The following is a 15,895-nucleotide window of genomic DNA, read 5'->3' on the forward strand; positions in this document are numbered from 1 at the left end:
CTGCCATTTGCGTTCCTTATTTTTCACCGTCTTAGTCGATGTAAATATTTACGTAGACTATTACGGCGAAAATAAAGGGGACCGCAAATAGCATAGTGGGCGCTATTTGCGTTCCTTTTTGATTTGCCATTTTAGCCTACGTAAATATTTACGTATAGTTACGTAAATCGTTACGCTAGTTGCATTCCCCTTTATTTTTGCTGTAATAGTCTACGTAAATATTTACATAGACTAAGACAGCGAAAAATAAGGAACGCAAATGGCGGCGGCTGTAGCTGCTGCCATTTGCGTACGCGTTTTTTTTAACGCAGACGTGATAGGCTACGTAAATATTTATGTAGCCTATCACGGTTTAATACAGGGACGCAAACGGCGGCGTCCATTTGCGTCCCTGTTACCCAGCGGCCGGATGTCCGGCTGCTGGCGGAGCCGGCCGGCGGGTCTGCGGAATCCCCGTGCATCCCCCCCTGTCGAGGATTCCGGGGGGAGGGATGGAGCGCCTCCCCCCCACCGCGAAGCAGATCTGTGAAACGGTAAGTAACTTTCATACATCCCTAGTACAGATGTTTGAGAAATCTGCAGTGCAAGCAAATGAGTTCAGATTTTCATGGCTCTGACCACAGATTCTGCAGCGAACTGGCTTCTCCCTAGGGATGGCAGAGAATTCCACCACGGATCTCAGTGAGGCCGAATGCCAGTGCATTCAGTCCCCCGAAATCTGTGGCGGAACGGCCTGCCACCTCCCCGCCCCCCCGTGGATCCTCCCCGGGACGAGACTTATCTGGGGCGGATCTTCTGGGCGGCGGCGGATCCGGCGGCGGCTGGTCTTCCGACTGGCTGCCACTGCCGCCATTTGCAGACTTGTGGTTTTTGTTTTTTTGTTTTTTTTCAAGACGTGATAGGCTACGTAAAGATTTACGTAGCCTATCATGGCTGGGTAAAAACAAAAACAAAAACTGCGTCCACAAATGGTGGCTATGGCCGCCGCCATTTGTGTTCCTTATTTTTGGTGTCTTAGTCTACGTAAATATTTACGTAGACTAAGACGGCGAAAATAAGGGGGACGCAAATAGCATAGCAGGCGCTATTTGCGTCCCTTTTTGATTCGGCGTTTTAGCCTACGTATTTACGTAGGCTAAAACGGCGAATCAAAAAGGGACGCAAATAGCGCCCGCTATGCTATTTGCATTCCCCTTTATTTTCGCTGTCATACTCTACGTAAATATTTATGTAGACTAAGACAGCCAAAAATAAGGAACGCAAATGGCGGCGGCTACGGTGTACATGGTTTTTTGCTTTTGTTTTTTTTACCCAGAGCCCTCCGTGGCCGGAAATCCAGCTGTGGATGGCTCTGACCTGGGCCTGGCCGGCTGCTCTGCGGAGCTGCTGCGGAGCTGCCGCGGAGCACATCCGGCCATCAAGGATTCTTGGGGGGAGGAACGGAGCGTCTCCCGCCCGTCAAGGATTCCGGGGGGAGGGACGGAACGCCTCCCCCCCACCATAAACATAATCCGCGGAAAGGTAAGTATATTTCGTACATCCCTACTTCTCCCCTGTCAGGCGGATTCCATGGTCTTGTGGACCGGTTTTCTAACTTTCCCAAATTTTGTACAAATTTTCTCTAGAAAAATACGCAAAATAAAAAAGGGCCAAAAATGTGCATTTTCCCCACGGGCTAAAATGTGAAAATACACATTTTGGGAGAATGTGCACATTTTTGCACGTGTGAATTAGCGCAAGTTTGGAAACAAAAAATCTGATTTTGTGGATGGGCAGATGATGGAACAAAAGGCTCCTGACAATCTGCAAAACACAGACAGAACAGATTTTACACAAACTGTGCATCCCTAATTGTATGTGTGTCCATGAGAAGAAGATGATGTTATTTATTACATTTCTATTCTGTCCAATAGACAAAGCTCTCTGGGTGGTTCACAAAAATAAAAACCATAAAATAAAAATGATAAAACAAAATTAAAAATTAAATAAAGTTTAAAACAGAATAAAACCAAAGTGAAAAGCAGAATAAAAGCAGCAGTATAAAGATCTAAAAAGATGTACTTAGGATCTGGGCAGATTATATGGGGAGATACAATCCTTCAGGTAACTTGGCCCCAAGGCATTTAGGGCTTTAAAAATTAATACCAGCAATTTAAATTGGGCCTGGAAACAGACTGGAATCCAGTGCACATCACAACACACAAAGATGTAATATGATCATACCAACCAGTCCCCATTAACAATTTCACTGCCCTATTTTGGACCAGTGGAAGTTCCCATACCATTTTCAAAGGCAGCCCCACAGAAAAGGTTCCACAGGCCCCTCTCTCATAATAACAGAATCCAGGGTCATACCAGGAAGCTGATTGGTGGGAGCTTCAGGATACATAAAAGGAAGTATGTCTTCACACAGTGCATAGTTGAACTATGGAATTTGCCACCACAAGATGTAGTGATGGTGTCCAATTCGGATGGCTTTAAAATTGAAATTTTAATTCAAATTTATGGAGGAGAAGGCAATCAATGGCTACTAGGCCTGATGGCTCTATGCTACGTCCAGTATCAGAGGCAGTAAGCCTATGTACAGCAGTTGCTGGGGAGCATGGGTAGGAGGGTGCCGTTGCACTCATGTACGGCTTGTGGGTTTCCTGTGAACAGCTGGTTGGCCACTGCTTGAACAGAATGCTGGGACTAGATGGACCCTTGGTCTGATCCAGTACGGTTCTTCTTATATTCTTATGTTCTCTGAACAGGAAGGAAATAACTGTGGAGAAAATGATGGAATGTTGTTAGTAGCATTAATTAACAAATCCTACAGAGAACAGGGCAAAGTATTTATTTGCAAAACTGACAACAGAGATTAACAAGGTGTGGCATTTAAAAATAGACACAGGAGTTCACATAAACTGCCTGACGTTAATGGACTTCACAAAGAATAGGCAGAATTAAACTCCACTGCACTACAGATGGCTACGTAAGTGAGGAGTTCTGTCACTGTGCTAATAGAAGCACAGTGGGTAAACTGCAGTGTAGCGAAAGAAGAAGCAATGCCCTGTAGACATTTGGGTCATACTGCTGCTATGATGCTGGGACTAAACTATAAAACAAGCACAATCCAACTCCAAATCAAGCAATTCTAAGGGCAACAAAAGAAAAGGGCTTTGACAAATAATAGAATTTCTACCAGAAAACGAGCAAGTTCTCTCAGGTCCAGGAGGATTAATACAGTATCTACAGATCCAGGAACTGAAGAGAAAACCCTTTCATAAAGCCAGCGGTAGGAGCAGAGGCTGGGGAAAAGTTCATGCAGCCGCTCGAGAGCAGGAAAACCACAGCCTAAGTAAACTTTGGAAAAACCAGTTATGCAAGAGGAGTCAGGAAGATGGAGGTCCTGCTTTTGCCAAAGTGATTTTTTTAAAAAATACAGCAACAGTCTCTCAGAAACACAGTGCCGGTATCCACAGCTGTAAAACAGGCAGAGTCCTCCCTGACATAAACAAACCAGATTTTTTAGAGGGCATAAGCCCTATTCACTTGTTCTTGTCCACATACGATGAGTGGGGAGGCAGGGGTGTGCTCACTGGACCCAGCCCTCCATTGCTTTCCCGTTGCCTGGCCCCTCCGCCTTCCATGTGGAAGGTTCTAATTTATGCTGGAAGCCTACACAAGTGTAACAGGATTCCTGGCTGCAGTCCTTCTCCTCCAATACATGGAGGGCGGTAGCCTCAGGCAACAGGGGCATGATGGAGGGGACAGGACTGGCTAGCACATTCCTGCTCTCACAGTCTAATCTTGTGAGACTTGGAAAGCCTGCACAGGGCAATAATTATTTGTGTATTTATTCATTTATTTATTTACATCATTTGTAAACTGCTCCACATCTAAAGCGGATTCTGGAGCAGTGAACATAAAAGGAAAAGCAATAAAAATATTAAAACACCATATTAAAATTATTCATTTGAAAATATGATGCCAATAAAACCTGTAGTTAAGGAATGCTTCCTGGAAAAGAGCTGCTTTCAGGAGGCATCGGAAGCTACACAATATTGGTGCCTGCCTGACCTCCAGGGACAGGGAGTTCCAAAGAAAGGGGGCCACCACTAGGGATGGTTGAACTTACCACAGTCCGGGTTGCGTGCTGCTTGCCGGACCCCCACTGGCCGGCCGCTGTACTTGCCCCATGGTCTGTGAGTGCCCGGCGAGAGGTGCCCAACTGCCCAATCCTGTGCCGACCTGCCATTTTACATAAAAATGGCAGCTCGGTCTTTTACATAAAGGCCAATTTTACGCAAATGCTGGCTGTAAAGTGGACATCTGTGCAAGATTACTGGCAAAAATGGCTGTTTACGCCTGTAATCCTGTGTGCATGTTCGCTTTATGGCCACCATTTGCAGAAAGTTGTCAAGGGCTCCTTGGAGGCCTCTCTCAGTCTAATCTAGTAGCCAAGTCGAGACACAGACAAAGGGATTCTTTTCAAAGCTTTATTCCTCTTTTACAACTTAACAACTCTACCGTTAGCAACTAGATATGAACAGCAGAGTACCTATGCCCTACGTTGTAACAGTTGGTCCCCGTTTGAAAGGGAATTACTGGCAGACCCCTGAACTTAAGGACATGGGAGAGTCCCTCCCCTTTTCTCTTGGAGCCTCTGGGCGCAGCCGTTTGTGCGCCAAACGGGCACTACGCCTCCTTTCTGCGCCCTCCATTTGCCGCCGCTCTCTGTGTCGGCGTTGCATGTCCATCAAGTCTGCTTCCCACGCTCTGTCACTCCCAGGACTGCTATCTAAGCTAGGAATGCTGGTGGGAGGAAATTCCATCAGCTGTTGGCCCTGGGAAAGAGGAGTGCGCTGCTCTCCCAGGAGCGACTCCTCTTCCTCAGAATCAGAACTACTCTGGGATTCTATGGGCTCAGTGTCCACCCTGACAAAAGTTGGCCTTTACAGAAAAGGCTGAGCCACCATTTTGTGGCTCAGTAAGGGATCAGGGACCCCCATGCTTGCTTGATGCAGCTGGGGTGCCAGGCTGATGACCAGAAAGAACCTTTTGCCCCGGGTCTACTCATGAGCAAGGGGCTATTCATGAGCATGAGATAAGCTTCTTCTTGCACAAAGGCCAACAAAGCCTGGATCTGCTTGTTCTGACATATTTCTGAAGAAGTTGGTAACTCAGGAGCTCCATGTGTTCTCTGTGTGCCATGTGTCATCTTTCCAACATGATGAAGTGTCCGGTCTTTCACCAAGTGTGCTCAGGTTTGACATACCTGCATGCAACAAATGAGAAACAAATGTGTGTTTATAGTATAATTAAAGTGTCAGGTATCCATGTGTTACACACCTTGAGATATTGCAAAACATTTTCTAGGCCTTTGGCTTGCCAACTGGACTGGACCCACTTCTTTGCCTCTAACAGTAGAATGATCTGCAGAAATTAAACAGGGGATGTTTTTCTAAAGGAATTGTTTTACTCCCTTATTTATTTATTTGCATATTGGGCTGTTGTTAAAGATTCAGGAGCTGAGCCAGTAAGACTTTGGGCAAGTGAAACAATGTCACTTCTACATACTTTCTTTGACATTCCCCCAGCAGGTGATTTTGTGAATCTTAATTCAACATATGATGTTTGTGAATTTTATTCATTGATGTTTTTGTTTGTTCTTCACATTGAAATTCAATCCCACGTATTTGCCAGATGAACCTGGACTTTAACCCAACAGTCACACAGCTACATGCGAGGCATGTGCACCCAAGCATTGGTTCAAAGTAAAACCACAGTCAGGCAACCAGTTGGTACTGTGAAACTCCACCAATGCATAGACCCCACCAAAAAATATGGGGGACCGGATCAATGTCCATTAAGCACTGCCAATTGACAGATTTCAACCCTGACCTTTGGTTTTCAAAATGTATTCAACAAGCAGTTGGAGTGTTATCAAGGTATCTTTAGGGCCTCTTTGTCAATCAATGCAGACATTAACAGAACTCTAAAGAGCATGTCCCCGGTGGGAGGTATCCATAGTAACATGACACATTTATGCAGGAAAGGGCAAAGGGTGAACCTGTGTTTCCTCTCTCCAAAGTGCAAGGAGATGAAATATGAACAAGTGCAGTGAGCAAACAATGCTGGTGGCACATCAAGACATGGTGATTTATGCAAGGAAGCTCCAGAGCAAGAAGTTAAGCCCGTCACCACCACCACCAGGCCTTGGAATTCCATTTCTAATCACACACACTTTCCCATTTTATAGTGCCAATGAAGATGCATGGATTAATGTCTTAGTCCTTTTGGTAGATTAGCTCAATAGGCTTGATGAACAAAATGGAGTGAGAGGATTACAAATAACACTCAACATAGTGCTAAAAATCATTAGTAGCTCCCACATTTGCACATATACTCAAGCATGTTCATTCTATGAAGAAACTATTAAAAATTATTTGTTCTGCTGTCTCCGTCCTGTCATGCTATGCTCTGCACATTCCACAGAGCTGCCAACTTTTTACAGAGTTTTCCCAGCAGGGAGAGAAATGGATGGGAATAACCTCCTTTGTTCAGCTCCTGCCATTCAGGCTGTTGTTAAAGGCACGAAAGTGAGGGTGGTGATAAAGCTGACAACCCCATAAGGAAGCCAGGTAGCCTGGCTATCTCCCAGCGATCTTCATGATAAATTATACAGGAGTGCGGAATCTGTGGTCTGCCAGATGTTGCTGGACTCCAACTCCCACCAGCCCCAGTTGGCATGGCCAATGACAGCAGGTGGTATCAGTGATGAGGAAGAGGAGCAGCAGCAGATGACAATGCTGGTGAAAAGGTAGACTCACCGAGGGAGAGGGCTCGTTGAGAGTGTCTTGCTCAGTGGCCCACCACAACCTGGAGCTGGCTGGCACTGTTTAAAACAGATGTGTGTGCAAACATCCCTGTACTTATTTAAGGGTATCTCTTTTTTTTAACTGGCACAAGGCCATTACAGCAGGCAACCTCATGTATGCATGTGTGTTTTCAATTATGACAATGTGCTCTCCAGGTCTCAGCAGGACACCAATGTACAGATCCTCAATGGTGATTCACCATAGTGACCCACTGCTATATAAAGGTCTCAGCTACAAAATAAGTAGCCGTTAGCCTTAAATAGAAGACACTTCTATTTCAGAAAGGCAGATGAAAGTGGTTTTGCACTTTTGGAAACATTGGTAGACAGCCATATTTCTTAAGAATATCTTAAGAATATCTCTCCTTAAATGGGCACTGCTTGACCTTACTTGAGGCAGTCACAAACAAAGGAAGGAGCATTATAGTCATTTCTGAAAATAAATGCAATGACTTGGGGCATCTTTTTTACATGCTTATATTCACTGCAGTTTTGTGCATCCAAGAAACTGCTCCCAGGCCTGTCCTAAACTGCTGAATCGGCGGTTCTATTTTTAATCTAGAATTTTGTTGCCTTGTTGATCCAAGCTTATGTTTGTTAATATATGCTAATCACCCTCTCTAAAACACAAAGTAAATATGAGCAGAGCCGTGCTAGGGCATTTTTGCACTTGAAGAATAAGATGATAATGGCGCTGGTATTTCTGACTTATCTCTTCCCCTCCATAGGGATTTACGAACCCACCCCCAACCGGGATCAGCAGGTGCCTGCGGAAGCACCGCCCCGCTTGAGCCCCCCTGGACCCGCGCTTGACCCCCACAAGCTCGGTGAGTAACTTGCAGTCACCCTGGGTACCATCTGCCAGAGCCCACCATTTTGCCGAGTTTTTTTTCACGAAAAAGGGAGCTAATAAAAAATGCTTATATTTAAATATATTTAAATATTGCATAGATCAAGCTTTCCCAGCCTGAATGTGAGCATATTTAAATATGCGTGTTTTTTATTAGCTTCCTTTTTTGGTAAGAAAAACCTCTGCAAAATGATGGATGCTTGCGGAACAGGTCTGGGTGAGTGTGGGGAGCATCTGGGAGGGCATGAGCAGGGGCGCTCGAGGCCAGGGGCTTGTGGGGGGTGGCGGAGCCTGATGGACTCCCAGACCCAGTCAGGCCTCAGCGCCACCCCTACCTGTCCATACCATCCAGTGAGATTTGGCTACTGCTTCTCACTATCCAGGCCTCACATCTAACCGTGAGATGGCCCTCGTATTCCTCCGGCCCTGTCTGTTGCTTCTTTGCCTCTGTACATGGCAGGGGTATTGAACCTCTTTCAGCCAGACAGCCAAATTCCCTTTTGGAGATGCTACAGAAGTTTTGGGGGCTGCATCCTAGTAGTGGGTGGAGCTGAAGGCAAAAGGGCCAGGGACAAAGGCAAAGGGGGGGGGGATATTTTAGCTTAAATGTCTTACTTGTTGTTCAGTCGTTCAGTCGTGTCCAACTCTTCGTGACCCCATGGACCATAGCACGCCAGGCCTTCCTGTCCTGCGCTCTCTCCCGGAGTGTGCTCAAGTTCATAAATGTCTTACTGACAGTAACTAAACCTTAGAAGAGACATTGCAGCCATTTTAGAATGGGGGGAAAACTGCACAAATGTTGGGGAAACACAAAATGATGGGCAGCTGGGGAAAAGGGGCTGGGGCCACGGTAAGGCCCATGGGTATGTGGGGAACCCTGGAAGAGCCGATTGGAACCCCAAGAGGGTCATATATATCCCCCGGCCCTGAGGTTCTGCACCCTTGGTATATGATCTCGGCTCATCCTTTGTTCCCTGAAGTTACAACGTGGTGCTGAGCACTCTCTCCTCCCCATGCTTCACAGTCAAGTGTCGTCTGTTTTAAAGATACCAGCTAACACTGACTGCCACTGCGTGCCAGTTGGGAAATGCTGTCAAATGTTAATTGCTGCATATCAGATCCTGTGCAAAGGTTGAGTGCTATTATTATTTATTCTATTTATGAGTCGCCCTCTAGCCAAAGCTCTCAGGGCGACATACATAATAAAAGCAAATGCAACAAAACCAATGATAAAATCGATGATACTGCAAAAGTATTGGATATCCAATGCTGATGTCAAATATTTGCCAAATTCCATTCTCTTCCATTCAGAGAATAATCGCTGTCAAAATGAACTTAGGCAAGCAGGAGTGGGGGACAGGGAATTAATTTTAGCTCTAAATAAATATAACATTTATTTTGATGGCTTGTGGATAAGCTGCCTGATATAACCAGGCACAATGATTTTGGAGCAACTGGTGATGCGCTAGGCTTGAACCATAAGCAGCAGTCATTTTCAGATGCTCAAATTATTATCTCTGTATTTTATAGAAGAGAGGGTGAGAAATTCATTGTGTTCACATTGTAATATGTTTACCTAATTTTACACTTTTGAATCAATACATGAACTGTAACTCAGTTATAGTTTGAAATTACTCTTCTCTGAATTTTGCAGAGCTCTCCAATAAAAAAATGTGTGCAAAAATATATTATTAGGAAAATTGCTTGCAAAAATATGTATATTTTGCAAAATAGTATACAAAAATGCATGCATTTGGAGAAATGTGCACAAAAATGTATAAAAATTGTCATGCAACCTTAGAAAAGCAAAACACAAAGATGAACTGAATTTCAGATTGAGAAAATTCCCTAAGTTTGGAACAAACTGAACTTAAGACTGGAAAAATTAGAGAAACCTGAATTGACAGATCTGTGCATCCCTAAAATTATATAGTAGTATTTATGTTGCTTGTATAGTAAGAAACGTACTGATCTTAGTAAACACATTGTAAGACAGTTATGCAGAGGCAGAGCAATGAAGGTGAACCATTCCAGAGCTATTTGTAGATCAAGATCTGACCACCTCTGACCACTATGTTATCTCCTCTGGCACAGAGGCAGTCATGCAAACACACTGTCGAGGGTGGGCTTGTGGGGTCTACCACCGGAAGTGGCTGCCACTGCTGAAATCCCAGCAATTTTGTCCCAGCGCACATCCTGTTTCCCAGCAGAATCACACTCCTGACAGCCCACCAAGCAGCTGTTTGGCAGGCTTTGGGGAGCCCAGTTCTGCTGGGATTTTGAGAATAGCAGTGATGGCAATGTCGGCAGTGGCAGGAACTGAGTGAGGGCCACAGAAATGGCCGTGGCAGATCACGTGTTGCCTACCCCTGGAAACAGTAACACTCACATACAAACAGTCACCATCCTCTTTTCTCAGTGCTGGTTCATACACATGAACATTCTCCATGGAAAAGAAGAACATTGCTAGAGCCATCATCCTATGGATTTACTACCATTGTCAAAACTGTCACATAGGGCATCTCTACACCAGCCTAAAATCCTGCATTTAAAACGGGGCTTTCTCCTTCTGTTTTAAATGCAGGATCACAACGACTCCTTTTTTCATGTGCTTCCTTTCCTCCCCTTCTCCCCATATCTGAGTCTTCCATTATCTTTCTTTGATCTCGCTCCTCTTCTTGTCGCTTTAACTCTTTTCACGGGGGAAACTGAAGCAGAACACAGTGGGGTAATTTGATAGCTCATTATCTGCAATCTAATTAAAAATGGAACAAAGGGCATTTAGTGCAGGAGACGCCCTGGAGGGACACAGTGTCATGTAAAGAGCCCGTAAACTTCCGTGAAGGAGCAATCTCAACTGCAGGATAAAAGCTCTATGTGAAGGAGCCCATAGCGGCTCACTTCAGCAGAAGTAAACCCTAGGAGAACAGTCACGTTTGGCTGGAGACCTAGATTAGAATGAAATCAATGTGATTAAGTACAACAAACTATGTTAGATTGTAACCCTGTTAAATAGCATTCATTAGCGTAATAGTCCCATTCTTATTCTGTGGGCACATCTACAATATACATTTATACCAGCTTTACTAGTTAAACTGTCATGACTTCCCTCAAAGAATGCTGGAAACTATAGTTTGGTGAGAGTTCTGACATTTTTTTTGCAAGAGACCCCTTTGCTCCCCCCTGCCTTAACACACCTTCAGTCCCTGGGGTTCCCTGGGGAGACTGGCTGGTGGGTATTCATGTAAACAAGTGGGACCTGCAACAAAATGTTGTTCTATATCCTCACCTTCTAACAGGAGTGCTCCTGTTCATGTCTCCAGCCAGTCATCCAGCCTAGAATATTTTCTAGGATATTCCATTCCATTTTCCCCTCCTCAATTTCTGTTTTTCTTTTCCACCAGACTCTCAACATCCAGCTGTTCTTGGAGGGTTTTTTGCTACCTAAGGTTTAAAAAAAAAAAAATTATTTCACGTACTTCCACAAGTCTCAGGGTTCCTCGCAAGCATGCTTACCTCCCTTTTGCTGTTCAGTGGCTCAGGTTTGGCACACATCACATATCAGAGGGAAGGATATGCCCATAACTTTTCAAATTGTCTGAAGTGGGTCGATAAGCCTAATTCTGTGCCCGAGACATGAGGTCCAAACAGATGAAACAATCCCCTCTAGGCTTAATGGAATTGCATCCATTTCTCCTAGCCCAGCCTTTAAAAGAAACATTCTGATTCTAGTCAGAGGTAGAATCCTTCCACTTATCCCCCCTGTTGCTCTGCTCTGTTAAAGAACCGTTCTGCTCTGCAGAATCTTCTGTTTTGAAGAGCCAAGTAAGTGATATAAATGGAATATTTTCACATAATTAACGTGTACTTTTAGAATAGATAGGAAGATTTTAAGCCCCTGTTGTCAAGTGCTGCTGGTGCCATTAAAATGGTGGTTAAAAACCGGAATGCACCCAGGGAGGTAAGTGAAATCCAAAACCAGGGGTTTATGGCACCATCCTGGATCTGAGACATATGTGCACAGTGACCCTGAATAGACCCAGCTCCTAACTGTTGATAAATGGTGATTTTCTGTTTATTTATTTTTCCTGCCTGTTGCAATATTGGCCAGGGAAACCTGTCCCACCAGTGTTGTGATTCCAATTTCTCATTTATCCTTGGTTTCCAGCCTCTCAAGAAAGTCAACAGTAGTCAATGGAACAATAACGGGAGAGGAGGACCAGGATTAGTGGTAGAGCTTGTCTCTCATCAAGAGACATGTGACTCTAGGGCTGAGTGCTGGCTCCTAATTATTATTAACAAAAGCAATTGGAGGATGGAAGGAAATGTGATCTTCCTGTAGTGCAGTTTGCAAATACTGTTCTTGAATACACATACAGAAAATATAACCCTTTAAAGGGCAGAGAGCAGCGAAAGATCTCATTTTCCTACCAGTTTTATAGGAGCCATTTTAACAAACTACAGCTAGGGATTGGTGAGAAATTCATTGCAGTTTGGTTTTGATAAGAATTTGCCAAAATTTGCAAAGGTGCCCATATCTGGGACCAAAAAGAACTTGAGATTTGAAAGAAATTCAACTGTGGGAGAAACCATAACAGACAGATTTGTCCATCCAGGCCCAGGGCTTTGGGTTCTAAGCTCTTAAACGCCTTGGTTTGAATCCCTGTGTATTCATTAGGGTTGCCTCCTTAGGGTTACCTCCTCTTTTTTTCTGACAGGCTCCTCATCTTTAACAGTTACATGGCAGGAAAGTACATTATGGTCTTCTCCATATTGGGAATAGTTGTACTTATTGATTTTGGCTGGTGCTGATGGGTCAGGATTTCATTTCAGTTTGTTTTTGATTTTTTAAAAAAATTCATGAAGTTGTACATATTTGTGAGAGAAAGAACTTGAGATTTTAAAAATTCAAATGAAAGAGAAAGTCAAATGGACTACAGCCTGCTACAGAAAAGTTGCCATTTTTTCCCTCTGGTTGTACCAAATTTAAGTTTCTTTGGCTCCTAGTTTGAACAGCTTTGGGGAGTACTGGTAACTAGGGATGGACGAAAGTCCCTTACCTGATCCCGAAGCTTGCTTCACGATGGGGGGGAGGAGCCCCGTCTCTCCAGCTGCGAAACCTCCTCTCCTGCCGGGACGCAAATGGCGGCGGCCGTAGCCGCCGCCGTTTGCATCCCTGCAGTCAGCCGTGATAGGCTACGTAAATGTTTACGTAGCCTATCACGTAGGGATGGCGGAGAATTTCTCCCCGAAACTTCGGGGGGCCGAGCGCCAACGTGTTCGGCCCCCCGAACAAGTTTTGGGGAGAAATTCTCTGCACCCCCCCGCACCCCGCACCCCCCCCCCGGGACGGGACTTACCTTTGGCGAATGTCCCTCCCAGCGGCGGGTCCGGCCGGCAGTTCGTCGGGTCTTCGTCCAGGGCAGGAGTGGCAGCCGGTCTTTTGACCGGCTGCCGCCGCCGCCATTCCAATAAAAGAAAAAAAAACAAAACGCCCCCGTGATAGGCTACGTGACGATTAACGTAGCCTATCACGGCTAGATTTGCAAAGTCAGCCGTGATAGGCTACGTAAATCGTCACGTAGCCTATCATGGGTGACTTAAAAAAAAAAAAAGCGCGTACGGATAATGGCGGCCCCCATAGGGAGCCGCCATTCCCGTTCCTTATTTGGTCGCTGTAGTCTACGTAAACATTTACGTAGACTACGGTGAAAATAAGGGCAACGCTATTTGCGTTTTTTTTACGCTATTTTTTTTTAAGTCACCCATGATAGGCTACGTGACGATTTACGTAGCCTATCACGGCTGACTTTGCAGATCTAGCCGTGATAGGCTACGTTAATCGTCACGTAGCCTATCACGGGGGCGTTTTTTTTTTAACTTTTAATTTTGCGGCCGGGCGAGGCGAGGCGCCTCCTCCCCGGCCTGAATTTCGGCCGGGCGAGGCGGGAAGCCTCCCCCCCGACCTGAATTTCGGCCGGGCGAGGCGGGAAGCCTCCCCCCCCGGCCTGAACTTCGTGAGGGGAGCAGCGAAGCGCCTCCCCCCCACCGCGAAAAGCTGCGAGACCAGGTAAGTGACTTTCGTGCACCCCTACTATCACGGCTGACTTTGAAAAAAAAAAGCGCGTACGCAAATGGCGGCGCCCATGGGTGCCGCCATTTGGTTCCTTATTTTGGCACGTGTAGTCTACATAAACATTTACGTAGACTACGGCGAAAATAAGGGGAACGCTATTTGCGTTCCCCTTATTTTCGCCGTAGTCTACGTAAATGTTTACGTAGACTACATGTGCCAAAATAAGGAACACAAATGGCGGCGCCCATGGGTGCCGCCATTTGCATACGCGCTTCCCCCCCCCAAAGTCAGCCGTGATAGGCTACGTAAACATTTACGTAGCCTATCATGGTATTTTTAAAATCTAGCCATGATAGGCTACGTAAATCTTTACGTAGCCTATCACGTTTGTTTGTTTGTTTTACTTGGAAATGGCGGTGGTGCCAGGTGGTTGGAAGACCGGCCGCCGCCGCTGCCGCTGCACCGCTGCTGAACCAGAGCTGCCACCGCCAGGGACATTCGAACAAGGTAAGTCCCATCCTGGGGGGTGTCTGGGGGGTGGCAGACTGTTTCTCCACCAATTTCGGGGGGCTGAATGCACTGGCATTCGGCCTCCCCGAGATTCATGGAGAAATTCTCTGACATCCCTACTGGTAACATAAGCAATGTCAAGAAAATAAGGGAGAGGCTGGGTTGAGACTTGGAGCTGGTTAAGCTAGGGATGTCAGAGAATTCTGCCATGGATCTCGGTGAGGCCAAATGCCAGTGCATTCGGCCCCCCGAACTCCATGGCGGAGTGGCCTGCCCCCCCACGGATCCCCCCCGGGACGAGACTCACCTGGGGCGGATCTTCCGGGCAGTGGCGGCTCCGGCGGCGGCTGTGGCGGTGGCTGCGGCGGCGGCTGCGGCAGCAGCAGTGGCCAGTCTTCCAACCAGCTGCTGCCACCGCCATTTCCAGGCTTGTGTGTAAAAAAAAAAAAAGACGTGATAGGCTACGTAAAGATTTATGTAGCCTATCATGGCTAGGTTAAAAAAAAAAGAAAAAAAAGACGTGATAGGCTACGTAAATCTTTACGTAGCCTATCATCGTTGGGTGGGTTTAAAAAAAACAAACACCGCGTACGCAAACGCGGAGGGCTCTGGGTAAAAAAACCCAAAAAACAAAAAACAACCAACCGTGTACGCAAATGGCAGCGGCTACGGCTGCCGCCATTTGCGTTCCTTCTTTTTACCGTCTTAATCTACGTAAATATTTACGTAGACTATGATGGTGAAAATAAAGGGGAACGCAAATAGTATAGCGGGCGCTATTTGCGTCTCCTTTTGATTCGCCATTTTAGCCTACATAAAGATTTACGTAGGCTAAAACAGTGAATGAAAAAGGGACGCAAATAGCGCCTGCTACGCTATTTGCATTCCTCTTTATTTTCGCCATCATAGTCTACGTAAATATTTACGTAGATTAAGACGGCCAAAAAGAAGGAACGCAAATGCGTATTTGCGTATGCAGTTGGTTTGTTTTTTTACCCAGAGCCCTCCGCGGCCGGAAATCCGGCTGCGGACGGCTCTGGCCTAGCCAGGCTGGGCCTGGCCGGCTGCTTCGCCGAGCTGCTGTGGAGCACAGCCGGCCATTCAAGGATTCCGGGGGGAGGAACGGAGCACCTCCCCCCCTTCGAGGATTCCGGGGGGAGGGACAGAACGCCTCCCCCCCCACCATCAACACAATCCGCGAAAGGTAAGTCACTTTCGTACATCCCTAGGTTAACCTATGTGCCAAAGCCCCATTCTGTACATTATTACATTGAAGCAAACCCAGGTTTGCCACTCAGTGTACACTCATCAGGGAGCTGGTACCAATCATCCCTGTCAGGATTCCCTTTGCCCCCACTTCAATCTACAGCTTTTAATCCATTAGCACAAAGGGTCATACAGATGCAAATTCTCAGTGACTCTCAGTCTGCAAGGAAATGCCTTCAGGGGTTCAAAAGGTAGCTACGGAAGTTGCCCACCGTTTGAAAGAAAGGCGGTCTCACTAGCCTAAGTTAAGAGGTGGGGGGAGGTCTCTCTCTCTCGTGAGGCTTCTAAGTGCCGCTGTTCACGCAGGGCCAATCGGGCAGACCGTCTTAAG

General features: G+C 46.1%; 1 long non-coding RNA gene across 1 annotated transcript; it reads right to left on the reverse strand.

Annotated features, from left to right (window-relative positions):
• Positions 1-1,857: 1,857 nt before the first annotated feature.
• Positions 1,858-8,725, reverse strand: LOC146359931 (uncharacterized). Its single transcript, XR_014786857.1, has 3 exons — positions 8,328-8,725; positions 4,121-5,260; positions 1,858-2,764 (listed from the first exon to the last, which is right to left on the reverse strand). It is a non-coding gene; the product is annotated as an uncharacterized LOC146359931 (long non-coding RNA).
• Between the last annotated feature and the right edge of the window lie 7,170 nt (positions 8,726-15,895).

This window comes from Heloderma suspectum, chromosome 1 (assembly GCF_057233095.1).
Source record: "Heloderma suspectum isolate Gila_16-S chromosome 1, 16-S_ref, whole genome shotgun sequence".
NCBI classification, from domain to species: domain Eukaryota; kingdom Metazoa; phylum Chordata; class Lepidosauria; order Squamata; family Helodermatidae; genus Heloderma; species Heloderma suspectum.